This window comes from Cricetulus griseus, chromosome 4 (assembly GCF_003668045.3).
Source record: "Cricetulus griseus strain 17A/GY chromosome 4, alternate assembly CriGri-PICRH-1.0, whole genome shotgun sequence".
In the NCBI taxonomy this organism is placed as follows: Eukaryota; Metazoa; Chordata; class Mammalia; order Rodentia; family Cricetidae; genus Cricetulus; species Cricetulus griseus.
The window spans coordinates 69,871,890-69,884,658 of NC_048597.1; the positions used below are offsets into that span (position 1 = coordinate 69,871,890).

At 38.9% G+C, this 12,769-nt stretch overlaps 1 pseudogene; it reads right to left on the minus strand.

The window, feature by feature from the left end:
- Window positions 1-1,203: 1,203 nt before the first annotated feature.
- Window positions 1,204-6,656, minus strand: LOC118238730 (annotated as a pseudogene).
- Between the last annotated feature and the right edge of the window lie 6,113 nt (window positions 6,657-12,769).

Genomic DNA, 12,769 nt, shown 5'->3' on the forward strand with positions numbered 1-12,769 from the left:
GTAGCCATAGACCCTGGTATCCTCAGTCCTCATCTTCCACGTCTAACATTATAGGATTCCTAGCATGGTCATAGATTAAAGCATAACAACCCCAGAAAAATCCATCACCAATCTATGGGAATCACTCAACTCGTTAGCTAAACTAGTCCTCCAGAATAGCAGAGGACTATGTGTTATGTTCCATGACTGGGGATTGGAGGACTGGAATACTAGTGCTATTTTATGCTAACCATTCAGGAGTTATAGGAGACTAAATGAACCTAATCAGAAAAAGATTACATGATAGATAACAAACAAATTGAAGAATAGTAAGAATCTCTATTCAATTGGTCACCCTTGTTAATTACTCGCCTGTCATCCTGTTTGCCTTAGCTAGGCTTTTTGTCCTCTTACTGTTGCCTTAAACTTGTAGACCCTGCATCGTTAATGCCATAATCAGGTTTGTAAAGGTGCAGAATTCCACAATCCAATTGATGGTTTTAAGGCAACAATATAAAATGGTATATCTGGAGGATACTTCTCCAAGATTTGAAATGGTCCACTACTCAAATGGGGTATGAGGGGGCCAGAGAGCCAGACCAAGGCCATGATAAAATCTGAGTGGCACTGTCACAGACCAGGCCTCAGTTACAGCTGAATGGAACTGAACAAATAACACTTAAAAGGCACAACCCAGGAGCAACCGATCAGAAGGCAACCTACAGACTTCTGCTAGCTAAAGATAGCATTACCTGCCATGCTGATAGAAAGTTCTTAAAAACTACAGCCATCTTCCAATCCTAAAGGAACCCATAAACTTTTACTTGAAACCCACCAATCAGCTCCTTGATTAACCTCCCCTACCTGGAATTACAAAGAGCCTTCAAGCTTCTCTCCAGGTCACCATTTTGAAACTTTTTAAGGTAATTTGAACCCTGAAAACTGAAATTTGTTTTAGTCTTGAGGATTAAAATGCTCTTGTTGATGGCATGAATGTCTGATGGTATTTTATGAGGCTTGCCACGGACCCTAACAATTAAAATTGTTCAAGTCTTATTTATTAAGCTGTTCCCAGGAGATACTGCAGGTTTCCCAGTATTGTGACTTACAATCTTCATACCCACTCATCAGCTATATTTCCTGAGCCATAGATTTAGGATCTCTGATACAGATGAAAATCTAAAAGCAATTGCATTAAAATCAGGAGTTAGACAAGGCCACTCATTAGTGCCCTGCCTTTTCACTATAGTGCTCAAATCGCTCATAGATGATGTAAGGCAAGAGTACATAATGAAAGAGCTAAAATTGGAAAAGAAGACAATTTTACAAAGGATATAGGAGATATAGTATATATAAGGTATCCTAAAATGACACCAGAAAATTTCTATAAACAATCAAGAATTTAACCAAACTGGCAAGATACAAAATCAACTACTAAAGGATAAGTAGTCTGTCTTTACAATAATAAAAATAACACAGTGAGAAAGAAATCTTGGGCACATTTACAATAGCATCAAAATATCAAATATCTTGAGGAAAAATCTAGTAAAGTAGAAAAAGATCTCCACAATGGTAACTTCAAATTAATGAAGAAAGAAATTAAGAAGACACTAAAAGTGGAAAAACAGCATGTGTTAATTGATTGGTAAAATTAATATTGTGAAAATGACCATACTACCAAAAGTAATTTACAGATTCAATGTAACCCAACCCAAAATCCCCATAGGTGTTAGGGTTTCTATTGCTGTGAAGAAACATCATGACCATGGATACTCTAATAAGGGAAAACACTTAACTGGTGTGGCAGCTTACATTTCAGAGATTGATTAAATTATCAGAATAGTGAGGAGAATGGTGGTATGCAGCAGACATGGTGCTGGCTGCATCTTTATCAGAAGGCAACAGGAAGGGACCTGAAGCACTTGACATGGCATGGGCAATTATGAAAGCTGGAAGCCCAACCCAATAGTCTCATACTTCCTAATAGAGTCACTTCCATTATGCTATGGAGGCAAAATTACCATACTTTTATTCATAAAAAATATGTGTTGAAAAACCCTAACTTCGTATAGAACAAGAAAATAACAGAGGGAACCAGCACAACAAATAGAAAAATGAAAAATACTAGAAGTTATGCTCCTCTAGGCTTCAAAATAGATTATTGAACTATGGTAATGAAAGCATCATGTAAGAAGAAGAAAAACAGATATATAAAGCAACAAAGCAAAATAGAAGACCCAAATATGTATTGTCATAAATAGAGCTATTTGTAGTATGACAAAGAATTAACAAAGACAAAAAAATCATAGAAGAAAACTTTCCCAAACTAAAGAAAGACATGCCAATGAAAGTATCAGAAGCCTACAGAACACCAAATACAGTGGATCTCAAAAGTAAGTCCCCACGTCACATAATAATTAAAACACCAAACATACAGAATATAGAAAGAATATTAAGAGCAGCAAAGGAAAAAGTCCAAGTAACACATAAAGGCAAACCCATCAGAATTACACCAGACTTCTCCGTGGAAACTCTGAAAGCCAGAAGGACGCAGATAGATATTCTACCTACTCTAAGAGAACACAGATGCCAGCCTAGACTACTACATCCAACAAAGCTTTCAATCACTATAAATGGAGAAAACAAGAAATTCCACAACAAAACCACATATAAACAATATGTATCCACTAACCCAACCCTACTGAAAGTACTGGAAGGAAAACTCCACCCTAAGGAAATTAACTGCACTCACAGAAACATAGGCAATAGATAATCCCACTTTACCAAAACCAAAAGAAAGAGCAGGGTAAATCCACATACAACAATAAATCAAAAAAAAAGAATAATCACTCAATGGTCCTTAATTTCCCTCAATATTAATGTTCTTAACACACCTATAAAAAAATGCAGGCTAACAGAGTGGAAACAAATACAGAATCTATCCTTCTGCTGCATACAAGAAACACAACTCAACTTCAAAGACAGACATTACCTCAGAGTAAAGGGTTGGGATAAAATATTCCAATCAAATGGACCCTAGAAACGATCTGGGATAGCTATGGCTGTATCCAACAAATTAGACTTCAAACTAAAATCAATCAAAAGAGATGAAGAAGGTCATTTCATATTCATCAAAGGAAAAATCCATTATGAAGAAGTCTCAATTATAAACATCTATGCCCCAAATACAAAGGCACCAAAATTCATAAAAGAAACATTATTAAAACTCAAATCACAAATGAGACCTCACACAGTTATAGTGGGAGAATTCCACACCCCACTTCATAAATGGATAGGACCACCAGATAGAAACTTAACAAAGAAACAAAGGAACTAACAGAAGATTTGACCTAATTGAGATTAACAGACCTCTATAGAACATTCCATCCAAACACAAAAGAATATACCTTCTTTTCAGCATCACATGGAACCTTCTTTAAAAATCGACCACATGCTCAGCAACATAGCAAACCTCAATGGGTACAAAAATTTGGAATAAACCTTGTGTCTTATCAGACTACCATACTTTAAACCTAGAATTAAAAACAACACAAATTGCAGAAAACCTATGAACTCATGGAAATTGAACAACACGCAATTGCACCATTCCTGGGTCAAGGAAGAAATGAAGAAAGAAATAAAAGACTTCCTAGAATTCAATTAAAATGAAAACACAACATACCCAAACTTATGGAATGCTTTGAAAGCAGTACTATGAGGAAAGTTCATAACTCTAAGTGCCCACATGAAGAAACTAGATAATAGCCACACCAGAGAATTGACATCACAACTGAAAGCTCTAGAAAAAAATGGAAGAAAAATTCACCCCAGAGGAGTAGACACCAGGAAATAATCAAACTGGGAGAGAAATCAATATAGTCGAAACAAATAAAACAATTCAAAGAATCAATGTAACCAAGAGTTGGTTCTTCAAGAAAATGAATAAGATAGACAAAACTTTATCCAAACTAGCCAAAAGTCAGAGAGACCATGCAAATTAACAAAATCAGAAGGGGGACATGACAACAGACACTGAAGAAATCCAGAGAATCTTCAGGACATACTTTGAAAACCTGTACTCCACAAAATTGGAGGCATGATGCATATTTCCTTAAGTTCCCTCTCTTTAACCTTGGTTCCTGCTCTCTGCAGCTGGGCTCAATCTAGATCCTCCGTAAGTACCCCACCCACTCAATTTTTTGTTTTAAAGTCTTTCCTCCACACTGTTCTCTTCTTTTTCCTGCTTCTATCTACTCCTTACTTCTCTACAGCTCTACTATCACTTGTACTGAAATTACATATCTTCCGCAGTTGCCCATCTCAGAAGACAGGTCCATTCCAAACTGCCTGCTTTATTTTCCCAGCGTCTCCATAGTGCAGGAGTATTATATCTCTTCCAGGCCCTCATACCACAAACACCTTGTTAGCAATCTACCTGTTGTAAGATACATTTTCAATATGTTTACAAAATTTGCTTTCCAGAGTTGTCTGCATAATATTTTTTTACCAAAGTAGGGTTTGTCTGTCCATGCATGATGCCCTGGGAACATTCACTGAAATTCCTGAGCAGATACTGGAGCCATCTCAACTGTGTCCATTTGCTCTATTAGCACAAGCAGTACTCTCCAAGTCTTCCTACCGACATCCCCGATCATGCTAAACTGATCTGTTTCCTTATTCTTCAATATCACCATTGCAGCAGAAGACAGTACATGTCTTACCTAACTATTGCCACTCTTTACATTATTGCCTCAATTTCCTCTTAGTGATTTGCTTGCTCTTCCCATGAGTAGCTCATTTTCCATATCAGAACAAGAAGGAAGATACAAGTAATGAGAAAATAAAGAATATAATGTGTTAGTAATGCAGAATATAGAAAATAACAGGAATGTGAACAATTGTGAAGAAGAAATACTGTGAGTGAGTAATGAATCTATTCTAGACAGACATTGTTTTCATTCGGTTAGCAAAATAATTCAGAAAATAAGAAAAAGTTTATGCAATTTTTGACATATCTGTTTTCTTTCTCACTGCCATCCAGTATATGCTCAAAACTGATGCACATTTATTTAACTGAATACTTATCTTTTTGATCTGAACTAAGACCAGAGAGAGAGAGAAAGACAGAGAGAGAGAGAGACAGAGACAGAGACAGAGAGACAGACAGAGAGAGACAGAGAGAGAGAGAGAGAGAGAGAGAGAGAGAGAGAAAGAGAGAGATTTGGTTGTTTGAGACAGATTTGTATGCACAGCCCTGGCTGTCCTGGAACTCACACTGCAATCCAGGTTGGCCTCACCCTCACAGAGATACCCCTCTCTCTGTATCTAACTCCTTTTGTCCCCCAAGACCTGGGATTAAATGCTTGAGCTGCACCCACCAGAAGATATAATTATTAACAATACAGTATTTGTGGTTTTCTTTGGCTGCTCACTGAGTATATTTTGTCAGCTTTCATTATTGCAGATAAAGAATAGTTAACGTATTGGAAGAACTCTATGGTTGCATATCCACCGTATGTAGGTTTAAAGATTTATGTGTACACTAGGTCTTCCTGTAACATTACATTAGAGACTTTGGTATGGTATTATATAGGGTTTAGTAACACCAGCTTTGTCCTCATCAGAATATAACCACTCTCCTCAGAAGAGAAACTTGGATTGAGTACTCCCGTTTTTTTCAGTAATTGAGGGAAGAAACTGAGGGAGATAAATCACATACTTATATATTAGTGACAGGAGAGTCAAATGCAGGATTCCTTAATAGATGAGAACAACTTTGTGAAGCAGTAGTTTTACCCATGTATAGCCCTTCCAATATTACAGATACACAGAGAGTTAGTGATGTCATAAAGGAGGGAAACATGAAAATATACCAGTTTCTTATGGTCAGAGATGATGATAACATATCACATATATAATGAAGTCTCTGAAAAGAATCTGAAGTACTGAAGCCCCCAAATTCCTGTTTTCAACAATATATACTCCATTGATGGACATAAATTAGCAAAGAAGCCAGCCATCCATATGTGGGAGGAGAAAGTGGAATCTTGCAATGAACCAGGAGGGAATTATTGAGGGAAGCACCCCAATAGCAGGACTTTTAAAGGAGACATAAAATAACAATAGTACTCTTTAGAAATTATTTCACAGCTGGTTGTCTGAAGAGTTTTTGTCTTACTTCCCCATGATTCTCATCATTGTGCTGGTTGTTATTATCATAAGAGAAACAGAAGTAGTCAGCCTCATCTTCAGTCTGTAGATTAGTGATGGTCAGCGAGGCTGAGTTGGAGGAGCTGTCAATGGAGCCAGAGAACCTATCAGGAACCCCAGATGGTCTTTTATTGTCATCATAGATCACAGTTTGGGGCGAGCTTCCAAAGTGCTGCTGGTACCAGCTCACATAGTAGCCGCAAATGTTGCCACTGCTGCGCTTGCAGGAGATGGTGACTGTTCTCCCTAGAGACTCTGACACATTTTGGCTGAGATAGCTCATATTGGGCACACGATCCTTCAAAAAAAAGATAAGAAAAATCAGTGAAGACAAGCAAATCTCATTAACCAGGTGCAATATTGTCCAAATATCCCAAGCAACAGTTACTTCTTTATAGTAACTTTCCTCAAATCCACTTACCTATTAAGTGATGGAGGAAGATGAGCAACAGTGGAACCCAAGTCATGGTGAAGGCACCCAGATTCTGCTTACTGAGTCCAGCCAACTGACTGTAGCTGGGCACCCCTTCTTATCTGTTGGCAGATTTCTAAGTACAGGCTGGCTCCATGCAAATACCCCTCTTCCTGGGGAGGACAGGCTCCTCCTTTTACTTCACACTAGTTTGACTGAGAAGTGGAAAGGCTATATATAAGGAGGATGTGGGTTCCACCAAGTGGCAGGACAGAAAAACTGGGAAACAAAGGGAAAACATCAGAAACTGGGGAAAAATAAGTATGTAATTAGCCATGCACTCCCCAATGCAACCGTTTCCCTCCATTTGATGTGTGACAGCTGGGTCACCCTACTGTCAGTAGTGAGACCATTTGGGAAGTCACATTGCCACTTTCTGAGTGGCATATGAATTGTGCAAAATTAAATTTTGTAGATGTCAGTTGAGTCAGTAGAAAAGCCACTTTACATTTGTATAGAGGTTCAATGACTGGTTTGAGAGGCACATTTTTTTTTAAACTCTAGAAGACCAGTGGATGTAATGGTGGGCATTTCCACAAAAGAATTTGTTAGTAGATTGAAGGTAAGAATTTGTTTTAGCAGTTAAAAATGCCTGGTGTTCCTACAGAGAAAGTCTTTATCATTCCTTCATCCATTCCAGACAGCACAACCTTCAGTGTTTTCTGCTCTGAGGGATCACATGCTCACTTGGGTTCCCTATATGCCCAGACACTAGCACCTATGCCTACACTGTCAATACAGAGATAATATACCATCTGCTGTCCACATACTATGTGTAAAGAAGCAGTGAAAATGCAGCTGCTGAAATCTCAACCTGATGCTCTAATGGATCCCCTTATCTAATAGTTGAAAATTTGTGGTGTTCAAAGAATGTAGTAATAGAGAAGAGGATACAAAATTGTATATGCTGACACTTTGTTATTGAACTTGAAAATGTGTAGTTTCTGTGTCTTTATTATATACTAAGTAAGTACAGACCATGAAATCATGAAATTCTTTTGTTGGTAAAAGTACTTCCTGGGCAAAAACTTCTTTGAGATAAAAGAGGAAGTATGAAAAAGTTATGAGGTTACTACTCATGTGGCCAATGGGACAAAGGATCAGGAAGTAGGCTGCAGAGTGGTAGTAGTTCTTGAGTGATACTACTCAATGGTATCACTACAAGTGCAAGCATGTGGAAGTAAGTAGTAATTTCTGAATCACTTGGTCTTCCCAACAGCACAGTCCTTTCAGGATCGTCTCATCACTGCCCCCTAATGAGCATGAGCATGTGCTGCAGAAGTATTCGAGGATAAAACTTACTTCTAGGGAAAGAATTGAAGCAGGGTTAAAGGAACATGGGTAGGCAAGGAAACTTAAACCAGGCTTCCTGAGCTGTCACTTCCTCATCCTCCAAATTTCTGCAAGAGGAAATATCTATAAGGCACAGGTGTGGGTATCAACCCAGATACAGGAGAAATAGGATTCTCAAGGACCCTATAAATTACCCAAGCCACAATCTATTTAGAAGACCCTCATTCTTCACTAAACCTGAATGGACAAAGCTGTCACTGTTCCCTTCTCCACAACATTGTCTGTTTTTTTTCAGTCACTCAACTCTTTGTCCATGCCAGAGGATGACCTTGGCAATTCCCTAAAAATCTACAACCATCCCAGTTTCATGCCATAGTTTCTCTCATCTAGGGTTGGAGATGAATTCTCCTCAAGGTCCTAAACATGACTAAAAGTCTTAGAGAAGGAGTTATAAACAACCATGACCCTGTGGCACTACAAGGCCCTCCCATCACTAAATAAAATTCATTCACAACTGCATTATGGGAAACAAACTCAGTCATCTCCCACCTCTACTAAAAGTATGGAGAGTAGGTGCTTGAGCTCTGAAAGAGCACGGTGAAAGGTGTTTTCAACTTTGGGAACCAGGGCAAGGGCTTCGGCTGCACTCTCCAGCCAACAGATATAGTAAACAGGATTCAAGTGGAAATGATAAGCTGTGGGGAGAGAAGAAGAGGGAAACTCCCCTCTCAATGCACCTGGAAGAGATCCATAGTAAGGCTAACTTCTCCTCTGATAGCTTCTTCACCCCACACAAGTCTCTTGAATACTTGAATGAAAATAGCTAAATAGAGATGCCTGCCTGGCAGCAGAAAAGAGAATGCCAATAGCTTGGCTTCAGAACTGTGGGTGGTGCTCAGCATTAGAAGGAAACATACTAGGGTCTGTGTCCCATCCCTACCACTGAACAGTCAGTGTAAGAAATAAAATGATTCTGTGCTTCAGGATCATAGATTTCCAGGTTCCAGTAACAGCTGGAGCCTTGAATGATCTGGTTGCTTGTGTAGGAGCATGGGGATGAGGATTGTACTGTGTAGTAATGCCTGCTCTTTCTGCACAGCATCCTCAAGTCTAATTTCTCTCTTTTCTGCTTGGTGTCTGCTTCCATTTCTACCTCATTAAGCACTGAATATTGCAGGTTTTTTTGTCTTTTAATGTGTCTGGGAAACACTGATTCCTGAGAATGTTATAAACAGTCAATTTTACACTGGCAAGATAAGATTAGGAATTCAATAACATAATAGGGTATTAAAGAGTCACCTCTCAATTCAGTAAGAATAAATAATCAGAACATAATGCCTTGCTTCTTTCTAGTGAGAAATAGGATACAGTACTCATCTCCAACTTGGTAAAATGTTCAAAGAATTCTCTGCAGAGGGAGAAAAAGATCAGCAGATGTTCCAAAGTATCTTCTTTTGTCTGCTGATGTGGTTGAGGTCAGCAAGGTCTGGATCTCCATCATCCATGGGCCTTAATAAAGGAATACAGGATATTATATTTACCCCGCTTAAGCTAAGTTAAACAGTGCTGTGAACAGATTCTATCTAGCATGTGTTGAGGAAAAATGGGCCACTTTTTTGCTAAGTGGAACTAAAGAAGTTGTTGCAGATCTTTGTGTTGTCCAAGAAATCCTGAAAAGTGTTTTCCACAGAAAGGAAGTGCTGCCAGGGCAGTGGAACAGGGGGAACTTTAGACGCAACAGTAACCAGTCACTGCTGTAGGACCAGCAGACATAGAAGAGTCTAAACTCTTGGGCCCTAAAATCTGACTGAGCCTATAAGACAAACAAAGCATGATGTGGGGGGTGGGTCCAGTAAAATAGAGATGCCCAAGCACTCTAAAGCCAAGAAGAGCATGAGTGAATCCCAAATACTGAACACTGTTCTATTAATGTTTGTATTTGTGCCCTGGTTCTTCCCCTTGGATTAGAAAGTGTTTGATTCTAACCCCCTCTCTGGAGTTTCTAAGTCACAATTTCTGAAGTGGAAAGTGGATGATTCCCAGAATCAGGCATATTAATGATGGCTTCTGTGCTTCCCATAGTATACCATTAGCAATTTCTACATTAAGATAATAGGCTGGAGCCTACCTGCCTCATTTCTCAATCTGAATCTGTCTCCATCTCTATGAAGTTGAGTGAGTTACTGATCACAGGAAATATCCCAACCTTAGTTTGGGATCATGTGTGGCTGGAACGGAACAGAATCTACATGGCATATGCTCAGTAAGTTCAGCAAATAAGACATAGTATATCTCCCAGCTTTGGTGCTTTATGGTAAATCAAGAGTTTTGTGCAATGGTGGCATCATAAATATCTTGGAATATAAAGGGAGCTGCGGGCAATCTGTGCTGTTGTCTCTACATCAGAGCAAGATAGCAATATGATCATATATGGAAGACTAACGGAGGAGACACATGATGGCTAGGGTCTGAACCATGCCTGAAGCATGGAAACCCAGGAATTACACTAATCTTTTCCATGAAAGACTAGACTTAAGTAGCTGCTCCTTGTTCAAAAACTAAATATACACATCCATGAGTATAAGGGAGTGAGGGTATGGAATATGCAAACCTGCCCTAGGAGTTCAAAATACCCTTTCAACCTCTAGCTCATTGAAGGTGGGAAAAACTGACACCATGAATCCTCCACTCAGAGGACTTCCCATACACTTGACTTACAAAAGTTCACAGAGCTTTCTGTTTAGTTGAGCGTACAGATACCGAAATGTATTGCATACCACCAAACAGTTGTTCAGGAGAAGTCTAGCTGGGGCCACAGAGCAGATATGGATAAAATAGATAGTTTTAATGTCTTGACCTTCTTTGCCCATGGGTGTTTACTACCACTCCCCCAGTACCCTTATAAGGTGTCAACTTTCTAAATAGAAAGCTTGCCAATCCGTTTTCTAATGCACAACACTCTAGATTAGAATATTCTTGTCACATTTGTACTGGTTGTAAAGAGGGAAAGTGCGTTGGCTCAATCCAGTCTTCACTGGTCTCAATGGCAGGTTATTTGTTCAGTGTAAACCACTAGTTTGAGCTTTTTTGGGATCTGTAGATTACACTCATTCACATCCAAATGTACTGTCATGGTAGATCATTCTATTCATAATATAAAGACTGACGTGTTCTGAGCAAGAACTTACAAAGCCTCACAGTTTATCAGTATGCACACAAGTAATATTATTTTATATATTAGGATTCAAAATTATTTTATTTAAGTACTATTTTTTCTTTTTTATTGGAGTTACAAACATGATTGAATTACATGACAATCCCAGTTCCCTTCTCCCTCCCCTCTTCCCCTACCAACCCACCAACTAAAAGCATGCCTATCTCATATCCTTTCTTCTAATCTGTTGTGACTCAAACTTTCTGCTCCCTCATGACCTCTGCATCCTTTCTCTTCTTCACTTCTCATTCTCCTAGCTCCCTCCACCCTCTTCCCATGCTCTCAATTTGCTCAGGGGATCATGTCCCTTTCCCCTCTCTAGGGGACAAAGTTAGTCTCTTGATGGTCCTCCTTGTTTACTAGTTTCTTTGTCAGTGTGAATTATAGTCTGGTAATCCCTTGCTCTCTCTAAAATCCACATATGAGTGACTACATATCATGTTTGTCTTTTTGTGATTGGGTTACCTCACTCAGAATGGTTTCTTCGATTCTACCCATTTTCCTGCCAATTTCAAAATTCCATTGTCTTTTTTCTGCTGAGGAGTATTCCATAGTGTAAATGTAACACATTTTCTCTATCCATTCTTCGGTTGAGGGGCATCTAGGCTGCTTCCAGTTTCTGGCTATTAAAATAGTGCTGCTATGAACATCGTTGAACAGATGTCTTTGTTGTATCAATGTGCTTCTTTTGAGTATATGCCTAGGAGTGGAATTGCTGGATCTTGTGGTAGACTCATTTCCATTTTCTTGAGGAGTCGCCATACTGATTTCCAAAGTGGCTGTACAAGTTGGCACTCCCACCAGCAGAGGAGTAGTTTTCCCCTCTCTACACATCCACTCCAGCATAAACTGTCATTGGTGTTTTTGATTTTAGCCTTTCTGACAGGAGTAAGATGGTATCTCAGAGTTGTTTTGATTTGCATTTACCTAATGGCTAAGGATTTTGAACACTTTCTTATGTGTCTTTCAGCCATTTTAGATTCCTCTATTGAGAATTGTCTATTTAGTTTTGTACCCCACTTTTTAATTCGATTGTTTGGTCTTTTGGAGACTAGCTTCTTGAGTTCTTTTTAAATTGAGGAGATCAGCTCTCTGTCAGATGTGGGGATGGTGAATATATTTTCCCAAATCCTGGGCTGTTGTTTTTGTCTTGTTGACTGTGTCCTTTGACTTACAGAAGCTTCTCAGTTTCAGGAGGTCCCATTTATTAATTGTCAATCTCAGTGTCTGTGCTACTGGTGTTATGTTCAGAAAGCAGTCTCCTGTACCAATTCATTCAAGGGTATTTCCTACTTTTTCTTCTAAGAACTTCAGTGTGGCTGGGTTCATGTTGAGGTCTTTGATCCATTTGTACTTAAGTTTTGTGTAGGGCGAAAGACTTGGGTCTATCTGTAGTCTTCTACATGTTTGTGTCCAGTTATGCCAGCACCATTTGTTGAAGATTTTCTCTTTGTTCCAGTGTATCTATTTGGATTGTTTGTCAAAAATAAGGTGTTCATAGGTGGGTGTGTTAATATCAGGGTTTTCAACTCTATTCCATTGGTCTACCTGTCTATTTTTGTGCCAATACCAAGCTGTTTTCAGGACTATAGCTCTACAAT